The sequence below is a fragment of the Siniperca chuatsi genome, linkage group LG10, assembly GCF_020085105.1.
Source record: "Siniperca chuatsi isolate FFG_IHB_CAS linkage group LG10, ASM2008510v1, whole genome shotgun sequence".
NCBI classification, from domain to species: domain Eukaryota; kingdom Metazoa; phylum Chordata; class Actinopteri; order Centrarchiformes; family Sinipercidae; genus Siniperca; species Siniperca chuatsi.
The window spans coordinates 3,566,548-3,584,259 of NC_058051.1; the positions used below are offsets into that span (position 1 = coordinate 3,566,548).

The 17,712-nt window shown below is 39.7% G+C and overlaps 1 protein-coding gene across 3 annotated transcripts in view; it reads left to right on the forward strand.

Annotated features, from left to right (window-relative positions):
* Nucleotides 1–17,712, forward strand: part of LOC122883404 (kelch domain-containing protein 8B-like) — a 178,985-nt gene that overhangs the window by 48,000 nt on the left and 113,273 nt on the right. The gene's annotated exons all lie outside the window — the stretch shown is intronic.

Here is a 17,712-nt window from a genome sequence, read left to right on the forward strand (position 1 = left end):
TCCACATACCGACATGGTGTGCATGGAGCTGTAGTAAGAGCAATACTTGCCATGGTAAGAGTTTGGAGGCTGGTGTCTTTTATTTGTGTGTTTGTCTGCTCTTACATAAGCCACTAAAATTAGCATGCCTGGCTAACTAGTTACCTACAATGTTTGTAAGTCAAGTATATTAGTTATCTACATACACATTAGATGTATACAATCTTTGTTTGACACGTTTACTCAATTGCCGTGCTTGGAGAGTACTTGATTTCCGCTCTGATATTCTAAATTGGTCAGTGCTGGACTGTGCGTTTAACCCATCAGTTACAGCCAAAAACCTCATGTAGGCTCATTAAGAACTGATTTAGTGGAGTATGCAGCCACTTTGACACATTCATAAGACTTTGAAACAACAACAGCAACAACAAACTCATTCCTCTGAAGTGGTGAAGTTAACTAATTAGCTGTTCATTTTGGGAGAAGCCCCTCCGAGCTTTTCAGTGACTGTGAAGCTGCTAAAGTGTCTCTCAGGTGGAAGCTGTTCTCTTGTGATTAAAGCTGAGTGGTGCTGAGATCGATGGCTACTCACACAAGTCATAAAGCTGGTGCTTAACTTGGGCTTAGGTTCAGTAAATATTGCAGTGAAGCCGTCCAAGATTTTGCTAATGTAATTGGTCAGTAGGTTGTGTGTAGGCGTTTGTGTGCGTGTGTACAAGTCTACAGCGATATATCTGTCTGTGCGTGTGTGCTTCTTTCTATCTTTAGCAGAATGTCAAACATAGCACGTGTGGAAGAGCCAGTCGTCATGCAGTCTACCTCCGCTGTATAAACATACTGGACTTAATGCTCATTCCTCAGGCGTGCGCAGGCTGTCTGAGGTTGTGTATGTTGGCACAGAGGAAGGGAGAGTCGTGAGAAAGTGAGAAAGAAAAAGGGGGGAAGGAATGAAACAAGAAAATAAACTGATCACAGACCATTATAGTGGAAAAGATATACTGCATATCTGTAGCCAAAAAGTCCAGAGAGATTTAAAATAGTACATTGATAGACAACTAAGGGCAGAAAATGAACAGGGAGAGAATAGAAGTGAGATATACTTATTGAAGTTCTTCTTCCCTGCAATTTCCTGTTTACATGTCAGGCTGCATGCTGTTGAGTGCCGACCTGATAAACAGAGGAATGAATATGACCTTTCAAGGTAATAGAGACGAGTGAGGGAATATTTCTGTGATGTGCATTTTTATTCCATATACTGTATTTCATACACAAGGTAAAAAAAAACAACAACATAAAACAGGTGCTGTTGTAATCAGTTTGATTCTTCCAGCATTTATGGGATGTTTTATCCAGTACATATCAAGCATAACATGATGTTGGATAAAAGGGGAATTATTTTGAGAATACTTGGACTACCTGAAGGAATGGAAAAGGGGAGACCGACATCCTTAATGATTGACATGTTATGTGTACTTTTTGGCCACGAAGAACTTGGGTCATAACCTGTGGTCGCTATTTCACACAGAGCTGGGCACAACAAACAGCTTCGAAACGAGACAGTGTATTATCTGTCCTGCGGTCGTAGAGAGGAAATGCTCAGAGGGGCTGAAATACAAAGGATATAAAATCTGCATTTTATGTCATGTCTAGACTGTTAGTGATCAAGACCCACATACTGCCAAAATTTCCTAGCGAGTACAATCCATCTGCCACCCACAGCTGGTTTTGGGGAGAGACTGCAAGCACATATTTCTGAATTTATATGGTGTGACAAACAACCAAAAATTTGTATTTCTACACTCCAAAATAATCTTGAAATGTATTATTTAATTTTATTTATTATTTCCTTTATGCTCGGGAATTTGCTAAAATGTTTTGATAATGGTTTGCCGTACCATGGCTAGACTTGGTGAAAAGAATAGTATCACCATACGCCTGTTCTGTTTTCTTGTCTTTCAAAACACTTTGGTCCAAAGTTAGTCAAACAAATTATTGCACATTCAGTTAATTAAAGGGAAAAAAAGTTACCAGAATAGGTCAATGGGACGTACAGTGGCATTTAGACTCACCCATATTTAGAAACAATAACCTCCTTATTGGTGGCAAACCGGTTATATATAAACAGTGGCATAAACAAGGACTTCACAGACATTTTTGATGAATGCAGCCTTAGAATTTGTTTATTTTTTTTTTATTTCTTAAAATGACTTTCAATTTGCCTAGTAGTACCTTTTTATGTCCCTACAGCTTCGTATGGCAATGCGTACCTATATGGTGTCCCCTGAAATCAACTCTTGTCTCTTCATCTCTCACTGCATTTAAGGATTCAAGCTTTCAAAACTTGGTTTTGTCTCTTGTCTGTATAAAAAATGACAAGACAAATTAAATAAATCTGTAGGTTCTGTTGCTGTGTGGATTTAAAAGTTATGATTTGTGTGTAAATTGGCAGAGAGTATGGAATAATGTTGGTATAATAATCAATTACTGCAGTATAAGTGAATTCAAAGATTTTACCTAACACCAAGAAAAAGATGGCAACTAAAAATTACTCAAAATCCCTTAAGCACTCTATGTGCTCAACAGTCAGTTGGTACTTAAATTCATACAATGTGGGAATTATATAAGTGTACTCCTTTTGGAGTTGCTGCCATCCTCTCTGGCATATTAAATGGTTCTGTACCCTGTACTAAATAATACTTCAACCCTCAACCCTAAACCTTCTTTACATAAGAAGAGAGTTCTGTTTGCAGGATTAACAGCAGCAAAAACAATTCTGGTTATGAGATGAAACCCCCCCCCCCATGAACTCAGCATATTTCAATGGAAGCTGTTGTTTTATGAAGTCTTAACATAGATTTTATTGTCCCCAAAGGGAAAATTTGTTTCCACAGAGTGTGCATAATGCATTCCTCCAGAACATAGATAGTGTACATTTACTAACAAAAATATGCACCATTAATACATGAAAAAATAGAATATATTCAAGCCCTTGTGAAGGCTGCTCAAATCAATCAATTTAATCTTTTAATCTTTCTTTAGTAAACAAAGTAAATAAGGGGGAGTTTACTATCTATTTTACTGCTGTTTTCCTAGAGCCTATAAATTCAGCAGCAGTAGACAACTGCTATCTACTATACAGTATATTGTAAATCTGGGTGTATGTGTACATAATATTGTAAGCTTGGCTTGGCTTGGCAGCTATGCCAAATTGTTTTTGCCTTGTTGTTGTTTTTCTCGATATTGTAAAGAGAGGTGTTGAGACATCTCGTCTGTTATTTTTTTCTTCTTCTTTTATGAGACTGTGGATATTCATTTATGGAGTCTATGTTACCAATGGGGCAGTCTGTTTCGTTCATTTCGTCACCAAATTAAATGGGGAAAATGAAATAAAATTAATCACAAAAACAAAAAACTATTGTTAAGGTTAAACAAGCTTTAGTCTGTATTAATAAGCACATTTGTTTTTCAGTATTAAGAATAAAATTCCTTACTTTTATCTTGTCTCGTATGTAAACGTGTATTTTCAGCTCATTATAGAAGAATAAATCTGTATCTAGGTAGAATAATTGAATTGATTGAACACTGTATGTGTGTAAATGTATTCCTACACTATGTCAGTAAGAACCTGTTGGCACAATAAACCAGCCCCCTGTAAATCAAGCCTAAAGCCTGCTCACAGCAGAGACCAGGTGTTTATGAATTAATTTTACTAAGAGGGATTTAGCATGTGTTCCTCTGTTGGTCATGATGGAAGACGAGTGATGAGTACATTTAACTTTGAACAGACTTCAGGGTTATTCTACATTGTAGCATTGTATGTTTCGTGTTTTTGACTGCAGGATAAAAATAGCACGTTTTGCAGCAGAACATTCTTCTTTGGTCTTAGTGTCACATGCAGTGTATAATTTTTAACATCCGAGTATCACTGGGAATTATGTTTATATTGGACAACTGACCATTGGATAAACCTCTCACTTGCCCCCCCTCTGAAACTAGGCACGGCAGGCCTGTCAAGCTCTGGATTTCTCTACATGCTGTAGAGGTGTGCACGGGGCTGGTGAGAGCGGTACGTGGTATACAAAGAGTTTGGAGGGTCATGCCATTATTTTGTCTTTCCAAAATCAAAAACACCAGGATGCTACTATATCAAGGTGTAAAGTGCAGATAGCAGGTCAGTCCTACGCTTTATTTGGTTTGGGAAGTTTACAGCCCAGCAACCCCAGCCAAACGTGTTACCTGAGATAGCTTCATGTGTGCTAGTATCATCAATCAGTCCTCACTTTCAAGGCATTTTCTCTTGTGTAAGTTTGAAAATACAAACCTGAAGCATAAATCTATCTTTTGTGTTGCTTGTCCAAGTATGTTCTTTGATAGTAAGTATCCAAACAGAGTCAAGTTAAAACGAAATAACATTTTAATTACATTTTATTTATAATAATGTACTATAATACTATAGGACTAACTAGCTCTACACTGCAACACAAGCTGACTTTTTCCCTGGGGCATTTTAGCACGATATCATATATGGCTACATCATGTGCATATTTAATATCCTCTTACAGGGTTCTTGGTTTAAACGAGTTTTCAGCCAACTCACAAAGCAGTTATCATTGTAAACTGCACATGTTCGGCGCCAGCGCAGGACGTTGTGTACCGTTTATGCAGTGAGGCCAAAAATAATGGTGTGGTGGCTGGCGTGGTGAATTAACATGTAGCACATCTGACTTTCAAGCCTGAGAAGGAGTTTACGTCCTGTCCCTCAGATCATCAATTGATGTTGGATTTTTATAACCTTAACGCTTAACACATTAACTGTACTGTAGTTCTTTGGTCTTAACCACAATCTCTCCCTAACCTGGTGGTGTTATTAGTACTGGGCCGGAGCCGCCCACTTTGAGCTTCACAACGGCTCTTCAGAAACCTATGGGTGACGTCACCGACACTACGTACATGTTTAATAGTCTAGGATATTTAGTCATAAAGCCTGAGCAGTGGTCTTTCTTATTTAAGATACATTTTGTAAAAGATTTTTCATGTGGAAATGCCACAACATGTTCATGCAGTGGTATTGTGTTAGGTAAAAAAAAAAGAAGGTTAAAATGCATAAGCTTTTATGTGTGTGTGTGTGTGTGCCTTGAGCATGTGTTGGGAGGTGCTTTCAGCCAACATCCACACATTCTCCACTGATGCCTTCTGATGTCTGTGGTGACCCAGTGTGTGTGTGTGTGTGTCTCTCAGGTGGTGGTCTGATGATTGGCATGTCTTTGCTCTAGAGCCTCTCCCATCGTCTCCTCTCACCAATCGCCCCCTAGCTGTTTTCCTATCTGTCTCTGGACTTCCTCTGCATTTCAGAGGCAACTGATCAAGCGAGCGTTGCTGTTGCTTGGCAACAAGTGTGTGACTGCTGTGTTTGTTTTTAGACTAATCAGAGAGAGCAAGCAGATTAGTTGTAAATGTCTGTGTGTGTCAGGCAGAGCCACAGGCAGAGTGTGTGTGCTCATTCTCTGTGTATTCCTAAGTTAGCGGCTGATAGAGCATGGATTTGACAGTGAGTGTGAGTCTGTGTGCATAATTTTGGTGTCGTTTGCTGCCTCTAGTGAAGTGAACACCATTTATGTGTGTGGATTTTTCTCTCTTATCCTCCAGTTCTCTTTCGGTCTTTTCATCCTTCATCATTAATCCCAAATACTGCCGTATATCACAGAAATCCCCCCCATCCCTCTGCACAAACGTTGGCCCACTTTCTCTTTGTCTTTGACTTTTGGGTTTGCCCTTTTATGCTGTTTTTCCCCTCGCACTTCTTTTACTTCGCTCATGGTTCAGCTCACACCTCAGCTAACCGTGAAACACACATATTTTTCTCTGGCTTAGCTCGGTTTGCACAGGGACATGAAACATTAGGGATAATAAATGCAGTCACCCACTGCTCCATTAGAATATCCAGCTTTTATCCAGCTCTTCATGCCTTAGAGGAGCCACTTTTTAATTGCTGCTGTAGCATGACTTAAAAGTGGCATACTCCTATTGTGCTGATGAGTATAATTTCCTTTTTCCCTCGGTCTGTGATTAATGACCACTGTCCTCTCCTTAGTCAACAATCAATGTCTGTCTGTCAGCTGGCCTGCACACTGCCTGACTGCAAAATCACTGTTCTGCAGCGCTGTCAGGCTCCTGAAAGATATAAAGTATGTTTCTACAAGAAAGAAGATAAAGGCATGCTGTCATGGCTTCAAAGTGGTGGAGGCGCTTGACTCTGCACTGGAAGTTTCTTCTCCGGGCCTAGCTGGTGTTGTTGTTTTTTTTTTTTCACAAAGAAACAGCGTATATCCATTATTTGATCATGTCAAAAAGTCTTCTTTCAAGGCGGTGGTGGTGAGCTGAAGAAGCGTGTGACCTCTCCTTCTTTGCCTGTCATGGGTGCACGTGCGAGAGTGCCCATGCAGGCTACCATACCACAGAATTAGACCGGAACCAATGTTTTATCAAAAACCAATCACAGTCACACAATTAGTATACCATTTGTATTTATTATAGAGCAAGGCATTACAATAAATTATTAGTTCTGTGTTATTATAAAAAAATATAGATAATATTTAAATCCCTACATGCATTTTTGGCTACGGGCTCAGTGAGCCCCCTGAACCAACGTAAACTGCACCAGTGACTATACTGCAAATTTCCCTTATTAATACAGTCGCTGCCGATTATTAGAATTGAATTGAATATGTATGTTTCTACTGTCTTTGTGCTTCAGAAGTTCCACATCTTTTCTGGTGCTTGCTTTTCTTGAACAACCTATGATGACCTGGTTTCTGGGCTCCTGGAGCTTCAGAATGCATTATGCAAGAGTCTGCTTCATTCTGTTGTAAGCAGGGGTGCTGTAATGTTCTCTGTGATGTGATAATATGCTGATATTTTTCATGTGATGGATTTGTGATAGGAAATAACTAACTTAGAAATATGTAAGGTAATGGATCTCTGGGCTCTGCCAGACCTGATTCTGATTAATGTGGGATTTAACGTGTTATTATAGACTTGTTAATACTAAACATCAAAGCAGTGAATATCTTCAGGTGTAGTAGTAGTCTTCAAAATAAAAAAATACTCCTTGGAAGAGGAGGGATAAGAGCAGCCTTTCCAGGGTTGTGCGAGCTTGCAGCTTACTTATATCAACACTAATGCAAATTCAGATTTTGTCTCTACTGTACATACTGTGTTAAGAAGTGCTAGAGGACACAGCAGGACACAGAAAGATTCCTCAGCAGTTTCCGTGTATCTTTATCAGCGGTTTCCGTGAATCAAACAGTTGTTCTTGCAAGGGAAATTCAGGTAGCTATTGTACAGGGTTATCTAACATGCTTTTAAACAGTCTTCAGTGTGTCTCCTCAAAGGTTTTTGGTAGCAGTCGGTTACAGTGCTGGAGTTTGCTCCACTGATGACTTCCTTTTTGCCTTGTGCATTTATAATGGACATTTATTGCAGTGGTATGAAAAGAACCCCCCTCATGCATTCTGTATACATCCTGTGTGGAACCTGTGTATTGCAACACAAGATTCAAGTTTCTTTCAACCAACTTATTACTTGGCTTTTCTTTGAAACCATGTTTTCATGTTTTCTTTGAGAGGTTTTTTCCAAAAATTTCCTCTTTAGACCAGTGCAAAAAGGAAAAAGCATCACTATGCCAGCAGGCATGCAACAAAAAGGATACTGAGGTCCCTAACCATAACCTAATTCTCACCTAACCCTTAAAACCAAGTCTTAACCTTCAAACAGCCCTTTGAAGTTGTGAGGACCGGCCAGAATGTCCTCACTTTCCAAAAATGTCCTCACTCTGTAGGTAAAAAATATGCTTCAGTCCTCACTATGTAGCAAGTACAAGTACACACACACACACGCACACACACACACTCGGGTGCACAGGGGCCATTTTTGAGATCTTTCTGCATTTAGCTTCAGTGAGCTGGCTTAGGTTCACCGCAGAGGCTAATTATGTGTGTGTATTTTTTTCTGTGTGTGTGCATGCATTTGTACTTTCTGTGTGTGTGTGTGTGTGTGTGTGTGTGTGTACTTTCCCCCTGCTTTGGTTACATATTCTGTTTTTCTTCATTAATAATAATGTCTGTTTCACTCACACACACACAAACACACCATCGTTCAGAGTATCTTGAGACGCTCATTGAATGCTAGTCTAAGCAGCGTGTTCACATCATAAAAACTACACACACGGCTTTTTTGAGCCATGATTGTTTGTGCAAATGTTTTATGTAACTTAAACTTAAAAACGGTCTTATTTTTATTTATTTATTTTTTTCTGAGAGGCTTATATTCATGAAAGCATAAAAGCCTGAGATAATGACATCAAAGTGACATTTGTCTGTGGAGACTTGGCACTCACTACTTAGTCTGTTTTGCTTGACAAGGCTTTTCTGTTCTGAACTGTTTCTGTTCTGAAAAATAAGGCTTGTGCTCGGAGCAAACTTTCAAACTTTTTGCTTTTCATGCACCTTAGTAAAGCTCTTAACCCACAGTGCTGAGCACAGTGGTTTCTATTCGAGGCATCAGTCTCTGATGACAGAAGCCTCTGATAGTGTGGCCCGGCTGAGCTGAAGTTGAGATGTTCTGCCAGCCACCATAAGCTAGCTAAGCAAATAGGCTGTAGCAGCAGTGTGTAGAATTGAGCAAGCCTGTGACACAACCTTTCACTTGTAAAAGTTGGAATTTGTTATTTCTTCTTTTGGAAGTTACATAGCCGTCAGCTAGCCCAGTGTTGCCAACCTGCCGACTTTGTCACTGTCTTTATTTTTGAAAAGCGACTAGCGACAAATTTAGCGACTTAGTCAGACCATCAGGGAAAAGGCGAGAAATATATTAAAATATATTATATTGTAATTCATTCCCATGCATGCTGCGGCTCTTCTGCCAGCAGTGTCTCTCTTCTTGCGCTGGCGTGCGGGGCCGCTTCACTCTTTCTCTCCGGATTAAGATGTTATAACTTGTAAATATGTAAATAGTTTGTTTGTGCTCTCTCTCTCTCTCTCTCTCTCTCTTTCTCTCTCTCTGGATTAGGATGTTACTACATGTTGTAAATATGTAAATAGTTTGTTTGTGCTTCTCTCTTTCTCTCTCTCTCTCTCTCTCTCTCTCTCTTTCTCTCTCTCTGGATTAGGATGTTACTACATGTTGTAAATATGTAAATAGTTTGTTTGTGCTTCTCTCTCTCTCTCTCTCTCTCTCTCTGGATTAGGATTTTACTACATGTTGTAAATATGTAAATAGTTCATTTGGCCTTGTAAATATTTAAATTGCTCGTTTGATCTTTTCCCTCCTCCCTCCCATTGTAGATTTTTTTATTTGAATTTTTTTTACTTTTTTTACTTCAAATACACAATGTCCCATAGTGAGTTTGTGATTATTTGGCCAAAGATGTCTCTGTCTACATTGTATATGTCAGAAATTAAGGTGATCTCTCCCTCACTGCACTAAGCTGTATGCAAATGAATATGTGATGACATCATCAACATGCAAATGAGCGTATGATGTAATCTGGCGACTTTTGGAGCTAGTGCTAGCTACTTTCATTGGAAAAAAAGTTGGCAACACTGAGCTAGCCTGGCTCTGTCTAGTCTTTAAGCGAAGCTACACTAAACACATCCTTAATCTAGCTCCGTACTTTCTCTTGGAAAGCAAGCACATAGGTGTATCTCCTTTAAACACAAAAACTGTTGTTTGTTAATGTACTTTGCATTTTTGAGTGTGTTTTTTTGTTTGTTGGGGCATTTTTGCTAGCCAAATGTAGATGTTATAAGATATTCTGAATATGTTTGAAAGCAGGAAATTTGTAAGCTATTAAAAAAATGAACAGTTCACATAAGCCACTCAGACAAAAGTGTTTTTTTTTCTAAATTCATCATTTTACACTGTTGCTCAGGGAGAAGTCCACTGCAGAAGAGGCAGAGAAACAAGTTCTCCATTGACAGTAGCCTCCATAGACCAGAGTGCAATACAGTCACATGACGTGTTGAGTTCTGAGCACTGCTCTAGCTTTTTCTCAACTGGAAAAACACCTCATTCTTATCAGTTTAAGTACTGCTATTGCTCTCTCCACCTACACATACTGACTGCAAAACATTCAACGAGATCCTTCTTCTGTCAAAAGACACTCAGGAAATGTAAAAATCTCAAAGTAGAGGTAGATGAGAGCGGCAGAGCAAAAGTGGATACAGAAAAAAATAAGTAAAAGACAACCCGTCAAGAGAAAATAACACCTGGAAGTGTACTGAACATCACAGACTGATGATACATAACAACTTTAGAGTATCTGAGAGTGCTGATGTCCTTTAAGAGGAAATAAGTTGAGTGCCTCACAGTGAAAACACTCTGATCATATTCCCTGTGCCACTCTCACCCATCAAGTCTAGACTTGAGGCACTTTGGCCAAAGACTGAGGTGCTGACTCTTTAAAGTTTCAGCCAGGATTACTTATGCTGGAAGCCTGGTGCCTGATGATACTCTCTCCATTTATTGTAGACTCTAGCGGCAGCGCCTCATCCTCTCAGCAAAAGCGCTTTACCAGGGGAAGCCTGGGGCCCTGCTGAGGCTTCCATTATCAGAATCAGAAATACTTTATTAGAAGCTCAGAGAGAGGATGATTACAGAGGAAAACCTACACAAACAAGAGTTGGCTGCCTGACAGTGTGAAATCTGGCGGCATAAAACAACACTCACTCGTGTTTCAGGAAAACAGTTTGAGAAGAGTGAATGAGAGAAATGAAGGGTGAAGTAAAAACATGGGAAACATGTAGGCTATAGGAATCAAAAGTGGAATTTTTGTTTTTTTTACTAATTGCTTTTGATTCTGTTTGATGAATACTAATTTGATATATGCAGGTATCAAATTAGCAGTCTCCAGCAGCACTTGCACTTGCTTGACAAAGACGACTTGCAGCGAGCCCTGGCAGGAAACTTATAAGAATAAGCCCATTAGAAAATTAGAAATACAGACTAGGTTGACTGTAGGGGGGCAGCGATTTTAAGCACACATTGTGCTTGATACAGTATCTTTTTTTATAATAGTACAGCTTTAGGTTGGCAAAAATAGCACTCATATCAGTTTCTACATTCAGACTGAGGTCAGACAGGGAAAACAGGCAGGAAGTTTTTTTTTAAACTTGCCTTGCTTCCTGCTCTCTTATTTTTCAGTAAAAACCTTTAAACTGGTCTCATTATCAATTGAGCTTTACTATTGTGTACTATTGTTTCCCATGCTTTTTCAAGGCTAAAGGCCTTTTTACATTGAGCCACTTCCCAAAAAAGGCAACTTGGGGGGAATTACGTGAACACATCACATAGTGTTTTAGTATCAAAAGTCAGATAGACTGGAGAGATGAGTGCTCCCACTGAGGAAAATGTCCTTTCAGCAAAGAAAGCAGCAGCTCAACAGTCACAACAACCTTAGAGCGAGAATATATAACTTTTGAGAGAAGAAATAACATTTCTTTGTCTTACAAAAGTTACAAAAGTTAAATTCACACACAGTAAAAGGCACCTTTGCTTGATTCAATACATTCAGGGCTTTTTCTGCTAGAGCCTTATTTGGTCTGGTATGACCATGCTACCAGTAGATGGCTAATGTTAAACTTATAACAACATTGCTATATAACACACATTACAGAGTCAGTTTGCTGACTTTCTAACTATTCTCTACTTGTGCTACTGTTACCGATGTATAACAGCCTAGCATTTCAGCTAAATAAATAGTAGTTTTGCATTATCTCATAATTGTCACTTGTAGCCACATTGGCCGCTGTTTAGCAAAAGTTACATAGTCTAATAGTTTAAATGTAAAGAGCTGTTACATAAACAAGGTAACAAGACATCGGTGGTATGGCCATAGTTTGGCTACCAAAAGCCAGTCCTAAATGGGGGCTAGAGGTGATGTATTCTGTTAACACTGCCGAAATCTCTACCACCAAAAACAAAAATACCACAAACTAAGTTTATTACCTAAAGAAGCTCAGAGCACAAGCACTTGCAGTCTCAAACACCAGCAATTAGACCCACCCCCTGGAACAAGCAGCAAGGCCCTCAGAGAAACCAGCAACAAACTGTAAATTACTGGATTACTGTATGAAGGCCGCTGTGTTGACCTGTATGAATATTGTTGGATAGCCAAGCAGCTCATGAAAGAGCCATGATGGTGAAGCAGCAGATACCGATCAACAAATGCACTGAATGCACTGAAGCAAGACATCAGTCCTCTGCCTGAACTAATTAAATTCTGCGTAGAAAATGCACAAGACACGCAGAAACCCTACTGGAAGAATTTAATATGTAGTTGGGAGAAGCTGTGCTGCTGTAATCAACAAACCCAGACTGGCCACGTTGCCCAAGAAGACCGTCGTGTAGCTGAGCTAACTGACATGATGTGTAAGGCAGTGTGTTCCAACTGAAATGAGAGTGAGTTGATAATGACATTTTAATTTACATTTATGGGGTTTCCCAGGCAAAATCGCAAACCAGGGCTGCAACAGGAAGTAACAAAATTAACACCCAAACGTACATACACCTAATTGCATTTTTTTCTGCTGTCCTAAACACAAGTCAGTGAGCACTTTGTCCATACAAAACTGGATGAAGATAGAGAGACGTCGTCCTGTAGCTGAGAAGCCCCAAAAAGAGAAAATAACTCATGTATTTAAAAGTTAAGGAGAACTAGAGAGACAGAGAGAGCTGAGGGAGCACCTTCTGTATTTCTGAAGACAGTCTGCCCTGACAGGCCGATTTTGCCGCAGGCAGAGATTTTCTCCGATGGCAGCACCACAACAGACACAGAGCTGACAGAAACCCACTTTAACATTCCCCCCCCCCACTCTTTGACTCTCTGTCTGACCTCCTGCTTCTCACCCACACTCCCTTACCATCTTATCATTCATTCCAGAAAAAGTACCGCATTTTGGCAGAGGGTCCATGCCACAAACAGCATGGGTCTTGTGTTTGATTTTTATGACTTCAGGTTTGCATTAGTTTGTATATAATAGGAAAAAATAAAATATCAGTTTTGTTTCTCGCAGTTTAGAAATTACAATGTTGCAGTTTTGATGTACCATATATTTGTCCTATTTTACAGTAGTACGGCACACAGTTGCACACAACAGGCTGCCTCAGTGGCACTTTCTCTCCGGTGTTTACTGCTATCAGCAGGCTAATAGAGTGATACAGAGCACCCGATAGAACATTACATTAGTATATCCTGTTTCATTTGATTTGCTTTGGATCAGTGGCTGCTTTTTGTCCCAACAGGCACATTGACAGACGGCTTTAGCTGAGCTCAACATGAACATTTCTCTCCTATTCTTTCATCTGGTGTCAGTGCTTTGCAGCTATTACTCTGCGGCCATTCCTCATACCATTAACGGACCCATTACTGTCTGTTGATGCAGATCCGGTGGTGTTGCAGCAATAGGTGAGAAATGGGAAAGTTCAGCTTTACCCCACTGACAGATAGGAAATCAAATCAGCTGTCGTCAACATTGTCTCAAACGTCTCATGTCACATTTCATAAAATCATACCTTAGATTTGAATTTCTTTGTGCCCATAATGTTTGCAGTCTAATGCACTGCACTGTTTTACAGCTAAATTCAGAGTGCACTGTACACATGATGCTGAAAGGACTATGCTGGCATACTTGATTGGGGGGGGGGATAGACGGACGACTGCTGACATTAGTTAACTGGAACTGCTGGCTGCCACTTATTTTGTTCATTTGCTCCCACTGCTGCGTAAGAATCATTATGTGCCATGTAAACATCATAATATAACCCACACAGGGATTGTACTCATAACTGGGATATGGATGTGCGCAGGTGTGTTTCCTAAACTCCATCCATGTAGTAGTCAGTCAGTTACAACAAAAGATCAAGTGACAAATGATGATCTACATCCTAAAATTAGAATGAAAGTAATTGATATCCTGAGTCGATTCTCTTGATCAAGATCAGGGTCAAGCCAGTACATCTATTGCACTGCATTTGAACGTTTAAGCGTTCACTTACTATTGTCCGTACTGAAGTGCCTTTGAATGTAGATGCCATGACTTAGCTTAGAAAGAAGTGAACAAACTGCATAGTCGGTGACTACGAATCTTTAAACTGGATTGAATGAAATGATTTGAATCACCAAAGTGATTTGTGATTTAATACTTGTGTGAAAGTAAAAACTATGGTAAAAGAAAAAGATAACAGCAGCTTTGTTAGTAGGTATGTATAAGCAAGAAAGAGAAGACGGGAAGGGGTGGGTGAAAAAGCAAAGGGAGAGAGGTGTGTAGATGGGTGGACGAGCACAAGAATAAACACACTAGCATTCAAAGCACATTAAGAGACTTGGAGGGCAGATAGAATTAAACACCAAAACCTAAGACTCGATAACAGCCGACATTAACATCCAGTGAGTCAGAGACACACACTCAATACTTGACCCCACAGTTGTGGATGTAAATAGAGATCGATTTGCCCCCTTGTTTATGCACCATTCGATATTATGATGAGGGGCAGCGAGGCCGTGGGTTAACATGGGGGGCAGCTCCTCACACACACGCTTACACAAGATGCTCACGCATATTTTACATTTGCACTTTAGCTGCTTTGCTGATGCTGTCAAATGAACGCTTTAATGTTTTATTTAGGCGTTTTCCTCAGGAGTACTTTTATAGGAAGACCACTGGCTATTGCAAGAACCAAAGTCAAGACTGTTTCAATCATTTTCCTTTATCACTGGTCTGTTCATGCTGCCAGGTTTCAAATTTTAATTGTTACTGTTAACTACCGGCTACCAGACTTGTTTCCTCATCTCCTCATTAAGTTCTTTTGTTGTGGTTTTGTTGTGTTTTGGGGATTGTTTTCAGTAATTGGATGAAATTGTGTTTTTGCTACTAATGAGCCTCATTGCACAACTGAAAGGGGTGAATTCTCCAACGTTTAAAAAAAATGTGTGTGCGGCTGTGACGGAACCCTGTAAAGCAAAGGCGGTGTTTCCAATTCTGTTCATCCAAGTTGTCCGAGAGATTTCCTCTCTGCCCCCTTTCTCGAATCAATTCTCATAATTTTTCTGCTCCATTTTATTCTCTTCTTCTTGGATATTTTCCCCTTTCCTCTTCTCTCTCTTAGCCATTTTTCTCACTTTTATTATTGCTCTTCTCCTGTGTCTGCCTCTGGCCATCCACTGTCTCCACTTGCACTCTATGCATAATAATAGTGAGCTAGATAATAGAGTATTAGTGTTGTCTTGATGACACTGTCTGAATATGGATGAGAGTCTCATTATTGCTCAGGGCAGGCTGGGAGACAGATAACGATGATTACATTGAGAATGATGAACACTCGTCCGAGAATAAACCCTAATTTAATCTGTCTAACCTGATTCAAGGTCTGTACATTAACTGAGGTCAGGACCACAACAACAACAACAACGACAGGACAGTAGTTTCTTTGACCACAGTGTAAAAGTTCCGATTCCACAGGAGCTGCTCAGGGAACAGAAGAGGCAAAGCTGCTTTCATTCAGGACATGCAGTGGAGGAAAAAAAGGAAAAATGGGATGTAGTTGTAGAGAATGAATGTTAGCCCCCGAGGTTGTTTACTTTCTGAAAGCGTTGACTCTTCCCTGTAATGGACAACATAGAACAAACTACAATCTACCCTTTTTAGATAAGATGAAACTTTATTGATCCATTTAGGGAAATTGAAGCATTGTATGAGCGCAAGTGGAAAATAAGATAGGATCTAAAAATGATGACATGAAATAAAAACAGAACACAAGCAGTAGTAGCGGGGGTTGTATAAATATGCAGCTACCAATCTCCAGTGCCTTAAAAACAATGCATGGCTATAAAGCTATAAAATACATAAATATACAGATCCTACAAAGCCAAAAGTATATGGACACCCAAACAAAAAAATAAAATACATTTTTTTATCTTGATCACGGTGCTAGATGAAAAGTTAAGGGATCACCAGTTTTATTACAATTCATCCTGAGGGCAACATGAATATTTGTAGCAAATGGCAATCCATCAAATAGTTGTCGAGACCTCTCCCTCAAAAACAAAAACCTCACCCGCTGGTGGCGCTAGATGAAAAGTCAGGGGATCACCAAAGTCAATGGGCTTCATAAAATAACTCAAACGATTAATTGATTAACAAAATATTTCCGATACATGTTCTGTTGATCAATTAATAGATTTATTGACTGAATTGTTTCAGCTCTTTACCCTCAGATTTACCGCCCTGTGCAAGCATAATATCATCTGAAATATTAAAGATGCAGGAACCACATTAAATCCCATTTCAGTTAACATTGTGCTTTAGGGGTGCATATTACCAAGCAAATCTGCAATTAATCAAATGACTAAAGTTACATAGTGAAGCTCGGGCTTTGGGCCCCGGGGGCTGTTGCCCGTTTTGCCCAATTGGTAATCCAGCTTTGAGGAAAACCATTTCTATATGGACTTCGATTTGTGCATTGGGGCACTGTCATGTTGAAGTAAGAAAAGTCCTTCATCAAACTGTTGCCACAAAGTTGGAAGCACAAAATGTCAATGGATACTATAGATTTCCCTTAATTGGAACTAAGGAGCCCCAGACCAAAAGTACATGGGTGTCCACACTCTTTTGGCCATACAGTCTATGTACTCGTATGTACACTATGGACTTACACATGGATTACTGTGCATTTCCTCATTGTTTCACCTTTTACCTCACTCTCCAGCGATGTCTCAGCTTGTCTTTCTCTACTTCCTCCTCAGCACTGATCCTTTGTCTCTTTTCCTCTCCTTAATCACGCCTTCCTTACCTCCACTACCTGCCTGCTGGCACCTCATGTGCCCTTTTTGCTCTAGTTTGTCCTCATTCCGTCTATCTTCAACACTCTGACCTTTGCCATTTCCACAAAATCTTTCCAGGTTAGTCAAACACATTCTGATTAACAGTAATGGCTCTACTTCATCTCGGCTTCACCTCGTTCTCTCTGCCTCCTCCTTATGCTCAGTCTCTTGCTCTCAACCATTTTTCTCAACATCATTCTCAATATCTCATCAACTTGTTAGAAATGTGATTCCATGAGTGCCTTTTCTAACTAATTACTCATCCAAATCTCTGTGGACAGCATGAGTCACATGTATTTACACTTTGCTTTTTATGCTTTTTACATAAAATACATCCACACACAATCATGCATATTCTGTACAGTACATATGCACAACCACGCATGCAAATAAGGTAGAGTTGTCCTCACTTTGCTGTGCCACGATGGTCAGTCACTGCTAATGTTAACTTTTATTTGAGTTTGATGATTTTTGTTTTGTAATGACATTTAGTTAAATGACACGGACTTGCCTCAGTGGAGAACGTTTTTTTAGCAAGTATGCACTCAGCCAGTATGTTTTCCTCTAAAGCTGCTCTAGGCAACGTCACACATTGGTGGCCCAGTGAGATGTAACTATTTGAATCCTCCAAGGTGACACCTATAAACAACAAATTCATGTTTGCCATGTCTGTGGCTGCTTTCTGCCAAAGAATACTAAAGGAACAGAAGAGGCAACAGAATTTGAAACATCTCCTTTGAGATATTTTGACTCTGTTTTGACTCTTTTTTTTATATGTATTGAGATTAGACATTTTTAGTGCAGTGATGTGTTTCCTTGCCAGTAACCATTTCGAAAATTTCATTTGTAGAGGATGA